Source organism: Pteropus alecto, unplaced genomic scaffold (genome assembly GCF_000325575.1).
Source record: "Pteropus alecto unplaced genomic scaffold, ASM32557v1 scaffold25, whole genome shotgun sequence".
Classification (NCBI taxonomy): domain Eukaryota; kingdom Metazoa; phylum Chordata; class Mammalia; order Chiroptera; family Pteropodidae; genus Pteropus; species Pteropus alecto.
This window is the reverse complement of record NW_006441955.1, coordinates 27,705,060-27,720,595: the sequence shown is the minus strand read 5'-3', so window position 1 is coordinate 27,720,595 and position 15,536 is coordinate 27,705,060. Positions and strand designations below refer to the sequence as shown.

At 33.8% G+C, this 15,536-nt stretch overlaps 1 pseudogene; it reads right to left on the bottom strand.

Annotated features, from left to right (window-relative positions):
* Positions 1-14,984: 14,984 nt before the first annotated feature.
* LOC112486033 lies at positions 14,985-15,103 on the bottom strand (annotated as a pseudogene).
* Between the last annotated feature and the right edge of the window lie 433 nt (positions 15,104-15,536).

Genomic DNA, 15,536 nt, shown 5'->3' with positions numbered 1-15,536 from the left:
GAGAATGTTCACTTTGATTAATTTTATCCCTTGGACAATCAATTTGACTACATCATTCTCACCATAAACTTAAATTCTCTTTCTCCTTGTTGTTCTACCACACTTCTCTCTAAAGCTACACCTACCGATTAGACCCATAATGAAGCTCTCTAATCTCAGCTAAACTTCAGCTTCAGTCAGAAATCATTTTATTTATTCCTATTCAACAATGTTTTCATAGTCTGCAGTGGCTGCTCAAATCTTTCAGGTTTCTATTTTCACATCTCCTTCTCATTCTAGGATTATTTGGTTCACTCATTAAACCTCTACTGAGGCCCTGCTCCCTGTTCAATTCTCTGCTTGGCACTAGTTATACCAAGGTCCTTGACTTCAAGGATCTCATAGTCTCAAAAAAGAAAAAGAATAGAATTAAAAGAACAAATCAATGAGAAATAATGAAACAGAGAAGGATATAAACAGAATCAAGCAAACAAGCAAACAGAAACACCTTCTAACACAATTTAGTTCATGGTCTAACAGAGGTATTAAACAAATTGAGCCCAGAAGAATAAATAACTGTAAGAGAGAGTCAGGAAAAGTCTGACAGAAGAAATGGCATTTGGTAGGGGAGCTAAAAGATAACCGTTTTATAAGTTCCATAAGAAGAAACTGGACAGAAGGTAATCCTAAGCAGAGCAGCTTTCTAGAGCAAAATAATGAGGTAAAAAAATCCTGGTTTTCTAATAAAATAATCACTAAATTCAATGTTACTGGAATGTATAGCACAAGCTGAAGTCTTTGGAGCACTTCTTTAGGAATTTGAGATCTATGGAAAGTTTTTGCCAAAAATAAGTGAAGACATTTATGTGTCTGTAAGAGAAAGATCATTGGGAGTTAAGTGGAACACAGACTGAAGAGAAAAGACTCAATATGGTTAAGAAGAAACTATGGTAATCACTTAGAAAAATAAATGATAAATGTCTCTAGAGCCAAGTTATCAGAAAAAAAAAAAAGAGAAGTGGGCTTGGTAAATTTTTTGAAAATATAATTGAAAATATTTGCTGATGAATTGGATCTAGGGAGTTGTGAAGGGAAAGGAGTTAAGCTTGATGTCAGTACTTTTAGCTAGAGTAACTGGGTATTTACTGTTGTATCAATAAGATAATGAACATGGGGATATTTGAAATAGAAGAAATGGGAAAGCAACAAACAGGTTGGGTTTGTAATGCCTGTAAAACATCTGGGTACATATGTCCAGTGAACATTTGGAAATTTAGACCTGGAGCTTATAAGGTATTGAGGCTGGGGATATTTATTCGGATGTCATCAGGATGTAGGTGCAAGTTAAAGTTGGAACAGTGGGCTAAATCCTCTGAGAGAGTGTCAAGTAAGAAAAAAGAGGATATCATAAAATAGATATATATTTTTAAGGCTGTTAGGGTCGTATCCAGAATATAGTCTCTTTACCGTCTGTACTTGCCACCTATTTCCTCAATCTTATTAACCAATAAAAACTGACAAGGCTTAGCTCCTAAACTTAAATCTCAAAAAGTACTAGACCCTAGAATTTTTTTTCTCCCAGTTGGCTTCTCCTTTTTTTCCTTTTAAAAAATGCATTTATATTTTCGAAGAATGCCAGGTGCTTTCTTCAAGTTTCCCTTCTATAATAGTCATGTCCTGGTAGTCGCACATTCACGTATTCTCCAATCATTCGCTCATAGTAACACTGTTTAATTTGAAGATTATGGTTTTAGTCCATTATGATCCATTTTGTTTTCTCTAATGTATACGAGTACTTTATTTTCAGAGGTTAGCTCTGGCACGTGGCGGATATTGTAGAACTTACATTTAGGAAATGATTCTTCTGTATTCCAGCACATTTAATACTCCATGTTGTTTTGCGTCTTAAAGGCCTACTAACCTGCACAGCTTTTTTATTATAAATTTTCTGGTTATGTTCACCTATGTAACAAGATACATAATTACAAAAACAACTCTATTTTTTAGAGAAGATATATTAAGTTTACATCCGTGAATAAGTACACAAGCATTATACCTAGATGCAATATGTCTTGAGTTCAGCAATAAATTGTGATTTGAAGCAAAGAGGCAGAATAAGAAACCACTACAGTCTTAAACTGGGATATTTTTAGACTTTCATATGAGCACATTCAGGTGAGAAACCATCCTTATTAATGGATTAGAAAGTTAATTGATCTGTAATATGCCTGAGAGTGGCCAGAGAAAATGGAAAATAAGGGTACTCATTCTGTGCCCCACTCATATATTAAGCTCTCCCTATGTACTTTTAACTTACACCGTCAGCACTTAATAGAGAGATAATTCATTTTAAAATTGAAAGGTTATAGGGTTATAATTTTTATAATTTCTCCTCACTAATGCTTTATATATTATGTTTAAAGCATTGCAGTAAAATACATTCCAAGGATTTCTGCACCTCGCAAATTTTATAGAAATTTCTTGGCCAGTGACAAAAATTCTACCCTATTTGAGATTGAATGTAATAACTACTGAATGAGGTAAGCAATAAAACTATTCTTGCATGTATGCACTCTCAAAGATTTTTAAACTCTACATATTTTAAGAATTTCAAAAATATTTTTAAAATATGAATTGGGTTCTGGGTTGTTGATAATCCTCAATTAAAATAATTTTTTATCACCAGCAGATTTTGCAATTCATCTCTCTCTAACCCCATCCTTTCTCCTCACCTCACTCCTCCCACCCCAGGTCATAAATATACTGAACCACTCTACTCACAGTATAGACTTAGGGATATCCATTAACATTTCATCTATGGAAAATCGCACACCATTCTTATTCTTTATTTTTTCTTCTATAAGCAGTTTGAATCCCTAATAGTACCTTTACTCTCTCATCTTCTTCTATGATTAAATTTTTTAAAAGCTTTATGAAAATTCTCTTTAAGTTTCTATCCATCATATTTTATGACCTTTTTCTCAATTAAATTTTTTTCAAAACAATTTTGCAGGTTAGTGAAGCAAAATTATTTTAGAGGAGATTTTTTTTTTCCATTTCTTACGAGTGGTTAAGCACAGCCACATTTAATAACCAAATTTTACTTGTGGCACTGTGCTTTTGCAAACATATCCATGAGGGATGAGGAAAATCAATGTTGGATTGACTGTTGCAGAACACAGACTCTATGAAGGCTCACAGCCACTTCTGTACTATTTTCAGGATCAGTAATCTCAAGATTATGTGATCTGAAATTTCTTCCTGCCAAGATCCTGCCTTCCCTTCCAGAAGATACTGCCCACACTAAATGACAACATTCCCTTCCTTCACCAACAGCTGTACCTCTTTTAATTGTTGTATTGGATGTCACAGGCCTCTACCACGTGCCTCCCTCTCTTCCTGCCTTTGCCTAGTGAATGTGGAGGAAAATATAATTCTCTTAGTCATTCATAAGGGCTCAAGTGACAAATGAATTTTTTTACCCCCACTGCTCTCTAAACTTTGGGAAGTATCAAGTGAACCATTAGCCATTTCATGATATTCAACTTGGGTGATCATGCTGGGAACAGTTGCAATTTAATGTCTTCTTAAATGTATGATTATGGGCTATATTGTATCTAGTTCTATTACATTTTTCTACCATCTTTTCATTTTATTGTGCCATTAATAATTTATTTTCTTCATTTTTATCATCACATAGTGATCGTTATATTACCATTATTGTTTTCTTATTTCTTTTTATAATGGTTATAAAATTAATAAAATCTTTGACACTGTCTTGGGAGGTCAGTAGGATCCCTGAAGTGCCTTCTGCAAACTTATCGTTATCCATACCTTGCTCAGGTCCTATTTGGGCATCTCTTGCATATGACAGTAAACAATAGGTTACTCAGTCAATTTATTGTTATTGTTGTTGTTGTTGTTTAATCTGAAAACTATACAATTTGTAAACCTAGCAATCAGATAATGGTGTTTAGAAAATGAAACTATTTTTCCTGGTAACATAAAAAGGCCATCATTCCTAAAAAACAGAAAGATATGTGCGGAAACTAAACACCTCAAAGATATTATTTAATGACATCTCAGTAAGGTTAAAACATAAAATTGTAGTTGACAATAACATTAACAGTACAGCTTAAATCTATTTTTTAAATTATAAATTAAAGATCAGAGAAAGAGAGGAGTTTAACTTTTGTAAACAGGAGACAACCATATTAATTCAAAATCAGAATTTGAAAAAGATATTGTGAGATCTGATATCTAAATTTAAGAGGCAATATACTGTTTTATAAAGGCCTTAATTAGCAATAGTTCTTTTATTTTTCTATTTCTGTCTTTAAATTGTCCTAAATGGTTATATTTTTTTATGCAGAAAATTGTTCATACCTATAGCAAATGCTCAATCATATGTAATGTTGATGAGAGCAGAGACCATGTTGAGCTCACTGCTGCAGCTGTGGTGCCCAGAACATTAGAGATTCTCAATAAATATTTGCTGAATAAATCAATAAGTAGGATATGTATGTGTGTGTATACCATATCATATATATGTTATGTTATTTTAATATATATCACCGATTAACACAAAATCATTATATATGCAGTACTACACTTGGAAAAAAAATAGCATTTGAAGAACGTTTGTGGAATTTTACCTTAGTTTATTGTATTGATGTTATTTGACATCAGATAAGCAGGTATATACAGTTCTTTGTACATCAAAATGTCAAATTCTGTTTTAACACTTATCTTTCCCAGAGAATACATACAAATCAAAGAAAATCTTTTTCCAAAACTCTCTATAAAAAATAAAAAATATAAGAAATTTAGTTTTTTTGCTTTTTGACAGTATATGTAAATGTATTTCAGATATCTTTCTGATCCAGTGCCTAGTGCCCTATTGGCTACAAATTGAGGAACTACCAACACTGATTAGCAAATAAAATATATACCTAATAGGACTTCTAAAAAATATGATGTAGTATAACATAGCACTTTGAATTTTAACAGAGTAGCAAAAGATAAAAGAAAATAGTATGTCAGTCTCATAATTGATCATTATGTCACCTACCTTTCCTTATACAAAAAACAGGCTTGTAAAGTGTTTGCTAAAGGCCATTTCATTTTTCTGAGATGTGAACACCAGATCTAATTAAAGAGGAAGTTTAATTTCTAATAAACTTCCTTTCTTTTTATGTTTTACATTCTTTAATGCATTGTATTCAGGTGTTGATCTCAGATCTTTAAAATTTTAAGTGATAAAAAAATTAGAATAGCAATTCTATTTAGAATTTACTAAAATATCCTGTCCTTTTATCTACTGTTTGGTTTAGTGATATAAATGTATATTTAAGCAAATACATACAGAGCACAAAACCTCACTATATTTCTATTCTGGAGGTCTATACCTGAGAGCATTTTACTTATGAAGTCCATTGACAATCAACCATCACTTTCTAAACAAGAGATCTCGGAAGGAGACCATTTTATATATCAAATTCCAAAGTATATATTTTATAACATTAGCTAGGTTTCAGTTTATATATTAAGACATAAAAAATGCATTTACAGATTAGAAACTTACCCACTCGGGTGCCTAATAATTAGAACAGTAAAACCTGGAAACAAGAGTGTTCTCTACTGAGATATGTATTATTTAAATATGCTTTGATTTTCTTATAAATTTGAAACTTTCTAGATGTAAGATAAGTGCTCTTATTAATATAGAGAAATCAGATCAAGAGGAGTAGAATCCAAGTGCAGAGGCAGTATATCCATCAGTCCATGCATTCTAGCTGGAAAGAAAAGAGCACGTTCAAATGCGTAATTAGAGAAGAGTTTAAAAAGAAGATATTTATAAAGATCGCGAGCTGGTAACAGCGGGGAGCTACCCCTAGGTCTGATGGGAAGTGGAGAGGAGCTGTTAACCTACATAAGGTGGCAGAACTACATGAAAAGGGCCACGTAACCTGATGCGGCAGGCCCTGGTGATCCCGTCGGAGGGGGACTGAGGAAACAAATTCTTTACACTCATCGTCTTCTCTTTCTCCACTGATCAAACCCATCCAAAAGCCAGAAAGCACAGACCACCAATGTAGTCTATTATTAAAGCAGAGCAAAGTAGAGAAGGGGGCAAATTAATCTAGAGGAGACAACAGAAAATATTGAGCACAGAAAGGAATCCGAAAAGGAAATCTATCAGAAGACCAAGAAAATAGACAAAGGAAATGTACACGGTGCAGGGGAAAACAATAGGTTATCTACTAAGTAGGCAAGAAAAAAAAAAAAAAAGAAGTCATCATGCTCTCAACTGGATGCCACGTCTAAAGGAATAGTGGAAGAAATCCTGAACAAATAGGTGAAAGAAAGGAAATTAACAGCTATAGCACGACTACTGTGCACCAAAAAATGTTTTAGGAAGTTTTTTTTTTTTTTTTTGTAGGCGATATCTTTTAAGTCTTATAACCTGTCAGTGAGAAGGTTATGATTATAACAATTTTAAAGGTATAGAAACTGCAACTCATAAGCAAACCTACTCACCTATCACCATTATAAGTGCATCAGTATATTATCATTTAGTCTCTACAAAGAGTTAAACCACCAAAGCAAAGGAATCCACAATTCCCTTTAAGTTAAACCTAGTCTGGTAATGAATCATGGCCTCATGATTCTTCTGGCCAAAGAGGAATGAATAGAAATTTGTGTCCTCTTTCCAGCAATTTCCACAGCTCCTTTTCTCACCAGGATCTCTGGAGACAATGAATATAAGATTGTCCTGCTCTGTATGCCAAGTCACCTTCTACTAAATCTCTCATTCTCCTCCTTCAAATGGAGCCAGGGAAAGTAAGTCAGGGATATAGTCTTACATTACATATGAAATCCATTAGGCAATTCTACTTGGATCTAAAATATAATAACTTTAGTTTCCTTCTAACTTAAAATTGGCTGTGGCAATTCCACACTCGTTCAAAGATATTTCCACCAAGTTTACATTGTAGCCATGGTAGCATATATTCGTCTTATCAAACCCCTTTTATTAATAAAACTAATTTTATATTCTTACCTATGGCCTTGCAGTTTTCCTCAGAGCTCCTCTAAACATAATCACAACACACTCTTGAGATCTAATAATTACAGCTAACATTCAGAGAGGGGCATGCTTGGACTATGGATCAAGACATGGTTTACTCATAGAATCTTCCCAATGGACCTATGAGGTAGGTACTATTATTAGCCCCATTTCAGAACAAAGTAACTGAGACTTAAAGAGTTTGCCATTGTCCTTACAGCAGGAAGTGTTCAAGATAAACTTTAAGCCCAAGAATTCTGGTTTGTTGACCTGCATGTTAAACCAATGCCCTCTGTTGCTTCTATAGGTCATAAATAAAACTCTGTTCCCTGCTCCCCCTCCCTTTGTCTCCCAAACAACTGACAGGGACATGTGAAAGTTGCCTTCCACTCTCTTTCTCAGACAGTCACATTTTCTTGTTCTTCCTGATTTATTTACTTATCGCTTCTCCATATCCCCTTTTCTGGTTAGAAACAACACTCATTTTTCTCCTCGACTTTGGACATTATTAAAGAATTTTCCAACACAATCAAATGTCTGCAACTTTCCCAACAATGCCAGTTAGGCAATGGACATTGTCAAGCCATCAAGTTGTGTTCAGATCTGTCAATGCAGCAATGCCACATTCGGCAAAACTGTACATGCAGGCAAGTAGCTGATAAACACTACTTCTTGATGTACCTCACCACTTCCGGTCAGGTAATCACCAATTGGGAAAAAAATGAGTAACAGAATATACCAGCTCTAATGACTACATTAGTGACAGGAAATTAAAACCAAAAATATTTAAGTCCTAGAAGTACTAAAGAGACTTGTTCCAATATGGAAAAAATCAAACTTCTTCACTAATAATTAAAGAATTCTGTGTGGAATCTGAGTCCTAAAGGCAAAATCATTTTATTTGAATTTTCAGTATAATAACGTTTTCAGTATAATGATGTTTGAAATAGTGACTAACCAAACTCAGATGTGAGAAAAGATGGCTTCAGAAATATCAAACAAAAGAAAATGAAAATTTTTTAGCATTCTCCAGGGAAGACACCAAAATGTAAGAGTTTTCACTTTGGTATGTATAACAACATAAAGCTTCTTTCTATATGTACATATTTTCTTTATCTCCATGATAATATACCCAGAAGGTTTTTTTCCCTCCATGGCACTGATTAGAATTATTGTTTTTGATTCTGTAGTTTTGATTCTGCATTTTCATCTTTTCTCAAACATAGCATAAAATCATTGTTTTTGTTCACTTCTTATGTTTTAACATATGTAATTGGCATAGGTACTCACAGGACTGTGGGACAGCTGGAGTTACTATGAAGTTGGCGACATAAATTTTGCAGCCAGCCTGACATTGATTTAAAATGCATTTCAGACTGATGAAAGCTGGTGGATTCACAGTCCCTGAGACTGAAGTTCTCTGGTTCTCCACTGAACAAAGAGCGCCCGGGGACCTGCAGTGCCCCATAAACTTGTTTCAGCTGTGAGGTGACATTCACCATAAAGAGGCATGTTGGGTAGGTACAGCTGAAAGAACTAGATTATCAGAAAGCCACACATCGCTTAGATCCGAAAAGAGTAGTTGGATTGTTCCTGTTGTTAGATGAGTCAGATTAGAACACCTTGTCATTCACTCGACAAGTTTAGGATTCTTTTTCATGCTTTTATTTTTTTCTCAAAATGCCTAGATATTTCTGATATATGAGATTTCCTATAAATTCAAATTTGTTCTTATTCAGAACTTTTTACTAAATTGCTATACTAAATTATATAAGTTACTGTGTCTCTCTATGATTTGATTAACATATCTATTGTTATGGGGGTTAAACTGGATGGTGCATAAGACATCTTTCAGCTCTAAAATCCAGATATACAGTCACAGTTTATCATGAGAGGAAAATGTTCCCTAAAACCCCATGGAGATATTTTTAAAAAGTAGTTCGTTCTGCTCTGTCAGACTTTTTGGATTCTAAAATACAGTGGGCATCTAGAATTAGGAATAAAGACAATCTCATGTGGTTTTCACAATAATTTGCAGAGGTACTTTTCAAAATATTTTGTTTATTTGTTCTATTCACATGGAAAATGGGTATCCTAACAATTTCCTGTCTCTTTCCCATACAATTTCAAAGAGAGAGAGAGAGAGAGAGAGAGAGAGAAATGGTTCTTTGTTCCTTGGCAAATAGATATTTTAAGACTGAGCTATAAGGAATCAACTCAGGAAAATGGCTGTTAGAATTTACTATAACAAATCTGGTTTTCTATCATCCAGAAATATTCTCATGCTGTGGGTCATGCTATTTGCCGCCAAACAGATTTTTCCAGTTATAGAAGAACTCATATCGAAATAAAATTGGGGGGAAACTATAGCTCACTAGAGTTGTCTTGTTACCCCAAAGATTTAAACCAGATCTAATGGAATAGAAGAGGAATGATAAGCAGAGGGAGAAAAAAAACAGAGAGAGAGATTAAGTGTGAGCTCCTTTGGATTCTGATCAAAATCAGGGCTTAGTGTTTTGGAGCATTTGCATTTTCGATGTGTGCCATTTTATCTTGTTTTTACTCTCTCCCAATCTTAATTCCTTCCTATTCTAGTTCACACACACACACACACACACACACACACACACACACATTTAATCAATCTACTTGTTTATTCCCTATATCCTTATGTTATAGAAATCAATCATATTCCGTCAGCATGTTATGTGAGGCAAGGCAACATACTCAGGTTGTAGGGAACTTCAGCAATCTCCTTGTGTTACTCAAAAGATGATGCTAGCTCTTTTTAAATGTTGTAAATATCACAGAAGAAAAACTATTAAAAAAACCACCTACAATGCCCTTAATTTACTCCATCGTTTAAAAAATAATAATTTATGTTTTCTTCAACCAATGCTAATTAATTTCTATGTCAAAGAAGAAAGATTGAAATGCCTTATTATAAATACCTACTGATGGCTAATTTTAATGGCGAGATGGGAAAAAAATAATCTATACCTTCACTGTCGAGGCTCACCTTTTGACTTTTTTGAAGAGACTAAAATGAACACATAGAGAAAATAATGTATTTATCTACTAGAGAGGTCAGGCTTAACTGCTTATTTTCCAATGAAAGTCTATTTAAAGGGGAAAAAAAGAAAAGGGAAAACTAATGGGCAAGTAAAGGTGATTATTTTGCCCTAAAGATCAAATTGAGGAGAAAGCCAGCTTTCGCACCAAATCCTTAGTATATAAAAAGAATGTATGTTATATGCAATATTAAATTTATGGTGACCTCAACCCCATGATTATGCTTTTGCATCAATTCTCTGAGCCAAAAGTACCAGGAACCAAGTAGAACAGATCTCATGTCTACTGAACAGGAAGCACATATAGGAATTATACTTCTGTGACTGGTGGAAATCACCATAGACAATCCATCAAGGAGAGGAAAACCTCTAATTCTAAGTCTCGGTTTCTTCAATTGTGAAATGATAACAATGATGTCTGCCTCGCCTATTTTACAGGTTTGCTATGTTCTCCACATAAGTAATGTTAGCAATAATAGTATCTTCATTTATTGAGCGTTTAGATAATAAACAAATGCATAAAATTTTACAAGCATTATCTCACTTAGCCATTAAAACAAACCTATGAAATGAGTAACATTGATCCAATTATGCAGTTGAAAATAGCTAGGCTCAGAGAATTAAAATTTCACAGATTGTAAATGGGAAAGCAAAGAGATTCCGATTCCAAGTATTTTAGCTGACTTCTTGGGTAAATGATATCAAAAAGATTTTATTCATTAAATACCAACGAGAGTATTCTGTTTTCCTGGCCTCTTAGTTATCAAATGGTAATGATGTTTGGTGATAATAATTGCACTTCTGCTGATAGGAATAATGTTCATAGTCAAATTCTAAATGGCCAAAGTTATATTTAAGTAGAAAAGTCTATGCAAATTTACAGGAAGGAAGTTTCTCCTTTCATAAGTAAAGCTCTCTCTCTCTCTCTCTTTTTTTCACTTTTTTTTACCTTTCATTAAAATGCTAGGGGGAGTGTCTTGATATATTTTTTTTTCTTTGCCCTTGAATGCTGCTAATAATTGCTTCTGCTCATGATACTGTCCCCTTATTTTTATGAAAAAAATAGAACACTTAAAATTAAAATCTGCAGTGGAATAGGTGATATTAGGCCATCTAAGGTCTCCTTCTGTCTTTCAAAATCTAGTTAAGGGCAAATAATCCCTCTCATTCAAGAAAAGATGTAAATAATCCCTTTGACCAAACTGCTGTCTAGTTAGACTAAGAGCACTAAAAAAAAAAAGTCACTCACTCTCCACTTACTCAGTCCAACTCTGAATGATGCAAATATCTGTCTGTTTCAGATAGCTTTTCCCTTAGGTAGATAACAAATGATTCTAGTTTGGTGACTCCAGTACTAAACTGTCATAGTTATATGTGTCATAGATAAATATAGGAATAGCTTCTTACTAATATGTGTGTGTGTGTGTGTGTGTGTGTGTGTGTGTGTGTGTATTTTTTGCAATCTAGTGTTGCATATGGATTCTAGGAATAAGTAATGTAAATGGTCTGTTCTAATTTACATTTGAATAGGGGCTTAAAAGATCAGGGAGCACCGCCCTGCCTTGAAAAGCTATGGCCTAAAATGAGTGACAGGGATTGTCATCTGTATTGTAATTATTACCAAGTTCCAAAAAAAAGACCCGTGTTAGAAGTGGAATCGACTCTGCAGGGGATATCCAAGACTGTTGCGCTTGGGTAAAATATGAATAAAGGGCTAATGCCAAAAACCCAAATTACATTTTTTAAAAGAGGATGTTACATTAAAATAGTGATAAACTGAGTAATTACAGAGAATTTATGTATCTTTTAACATAATTAATGATGTAAAACACCAAAGTTTGAAATTTAAAGTCCATCTATTTTAAATTATGCTTCAGAATTTACAAATATCATAAGAATAAAATAAATGTAGAATGCTTAGATTAATAAGTATAAACTAAATATAGATTAGATATTTATCTACTGCGAATATTACAAAAGGAAACAAGAATTACTTCTTGTATTAAGTAGATTCTAGCTAACTGTAGGGCATTTACTAAAACTAATGTTAATGTTATCTTAGTTAACTTTTCATATATAACAAGTACTGCGTAAATAAACCCTGTATGAAACCTGGAATGTAATTTATAATGAATTTGTGCTAATGATATTTAATGTGCTAGTTAAAATGGGAGCTTTATTGAGAATAAATTCGCTCATTTACTTCAAAGGGAGTTACCAAACGTGTAATTTTATAGCAATCTAAGAAACAAAACAACATTAGCTAATAAAAGAATGATTTACAGATTTCCTTATGAAAATGTGGTATATATGGTTTTTTTTTTCACCCTTAATTGTTTACTAGTAAAAAACTTCTTAGCTTCTATGGACACTCCAAAAATTCAAACAAATAACTATTTGAGAATGCATATTTGTGATAGGCAGAATAATGGCTCCTCAAAAATGTCTACATCCTACAAGGTTATGAACCTTAAATAGGAAGATCATCAGTATCATGTTATCCAGATGTTTTCAATAATATGAGCCTTTAAAAGCAGAGAACTTTCTCCAGACAAGTCAACGAAATGTGGAGGAAGCAGGAGTAATGAGGCTGAAGAGGAGGTCAGAGAAAAGTGAAAAAGGATTCAACCTATCTTTGCTGGCTTCAAAGATGAAGGTGTTTTGGGCAACTTCCAGAACCATTGGACTCCTGGCCAAAAGCCAGCAAGAAAATGGTAACTGCCAGCTTACAACTGCAGGGAACTGAACTCTACTAAAAATGTGGAGGAGCCTGGAAGCCGCTTTTCCTGTGTAGAACACAGCTCTAATGACTGTGAGACCATGTTTCGCCCAGTAAGACCCTGTTGGCCTTTTGATTTACAGAACTGTGAGATAAGAAATGTGTGTTATTTTAAGCCACAAACTGTGTGATAATTTAAGGCATCAACAGAAAACTAATACCATACTGTATTATATGTTCAATATAAACACTTATTACTAAGTGAACATTAAGATGATCAAAGTTCACTTTCACAATAGAATGCCATGGTACCGATATTAATGAGGATTTTAAAATTCTGAAGTTTTAGAGAATAAATTCCTTAAAATTGATGTCTTAATTAATGATGTAAAACAAAACAAAAAAAGATGCATCTTTTAAAAAATAAAAGCAGGTGTTTGCACATTCAACATAAGCAATGGAGCTCACAGTTTAGAGATTTTTTTTTTCATTTTCCTAAGTAAAAATTGTGTGATATTACACCCTTTTTTTGTTTTTTTTTTTTCCCCAAGGAATTTTATCATTTTAGTAAAACAATAGTTTATTATAACAGTTAGTCTTTATTCATCAATGACATATATCTTGAATCTGTTTTAAGAAATACAATGTGTTTTCATTTTGGAAATTTGGATTATTGATTAGTGATTTTGTTTGCACATACTCCAAATTATTAAAGAAGTATCTTTATACCAAATGTCATTGTTGTTATTGTTTTTAAAAAAATTAAACACGGCATCTGCACATTCAGAAATTTAATTTCCAGAAACTTCAATTGAGTATTTGGTTTTAACTTGTACCATTCTGTTGTTGGAGATATGCTTATCTCTGTTCCTCAAACTTCCATAGATGGGAAGGAAATTTTTCTCTCTCAGAACTGCACAAAGAACAAAGAGTGAACACTTCCCTTCCTCTCCCCCTTCAGCTTACCTCCCCCACAGAAGACAGGAGGCTTCTTTGCTTGGTGATATCCAAGAGTCTAATATCTATTGTCTGTCTTGTCTAGAGGAAATGTTCACTTTTCCTAATTATGTTTTTATATTTAGAAATCAGTATTGAAAAATGTATTGTAAAGTATAGGAGAGTTTTGATAAAATAACATAAAGATGAACCATTCAAACAGCTGTTTAAATGTTGTGTTCTGGTGCATTACTACCTGATTTTTCAGAGGAAAGCATAGGAAAATAAACTCCACATTATTTTCAGTCTTTCTATTTTGATAGCAAGTCAAAAAAAAAAAAAAAGAAAAACCAAATTCCCAGGGATCCTCAGATTCTTCACAAATATGTCCCATCGTCTCTTCTCAGTTAGAAATTTGTTCTTATATTAGTGAAAAGACTTATTATCCTGTGTTATAACTTTATGGACTTGTGTATATTTCCTATCTCTCCACCTCCTCTTCTCTTACAACATTCTTACTGCTCCTGATACCTTTTTCTCCTTTACATTCATTTCCAATTACTCTAAGTCCTACAGATTTCACTTTCCAAACACTTTAAAATCTATCCCTTCCAATGCCACCACCCACACCAAAGCTCCTGTCACTTAGACTTGTAGTGTAGCAACTGCTTCTTTACATAACCTTGTCTCTGTCATTTTTTTTTTTTTTCTAATCTACAGACCAGAAGATCTTTTCAAAATGGAAATCAATTAAACTCTTACGCTCCTGGCTACCTCTCAGCTTCTTCTTGTATCACTCTTACTCTCTAAGATGAAAGATATACATTGAACTCTTAGTGTCTGGTGAACATACTGTGCTAAGAGCTTTGCATATGTTATTTTACTTAGTCTTCACAGACCACTCTGAGGTTACTACATAATTTGTGTCATCCCCTTAAGCATTTAATAAAATTGATACAGAATGTAGTTAAATGATTTGCCCAAAAAGCCATAGTTAGTTATTGGTACTCTGTATAAACTAAGTAGTTTAAGTCCATAGTCTACATTCTGAAACACCAATCCATCATTTGTCTTCCTTTTGTTTTCTTAAATGCTGTCTGTTCCTCTTTACATTTTCTTATTTTTTAGGTGAGGCAATCCTTGGTTGACCTCACAGATTGCAAGGACCTTGTCAGCTTACAATCCCTTATTTTTTTCTTTTTATTTTTTACACCTACAGCACCTGGTCTTCCTAGGTGGTCTTCCATCCAAATACTAACCAGGCTCAACCCCGCTTAGCTTCCAAGATCAGACAGGGTCAGGCTTGTTCTGGATAGTATGGCCGTAGACCCTCTTTACATTTTTTACATAATTTTTCCTTTCCCTCCCTGAGCCACCCTCCTCTCCATTTTTGCCTAGATAGCCACTTTTGGTTCTTTATATCAGCTCACGTGTAACTTACTCACAGACTTTCTGATTCTATAATCAGTGCTATCATTGGATCTTTATCCCTTCTTTTGTAGCACTTAGTGTGTAATCCGTCACTCATGTGTTTATCCCATAAGTACCTATTTCCAGCACTAGGCATTTCATTAGCTGATACACTCTAAGAAATAGGAGTCTTGTCTTCTTCTGCTCACCATTCTGATGTCCTTAGAGCTCATCACTCACTATCTAGAAAGTGCTCAAGAAATATCAGATAAAAGACTAAAGTAATGCTTCTTTCTGCTTTTAACCATATTCTAATTAACAACCTGATCCCTTCATGTGGTATTATACAAGC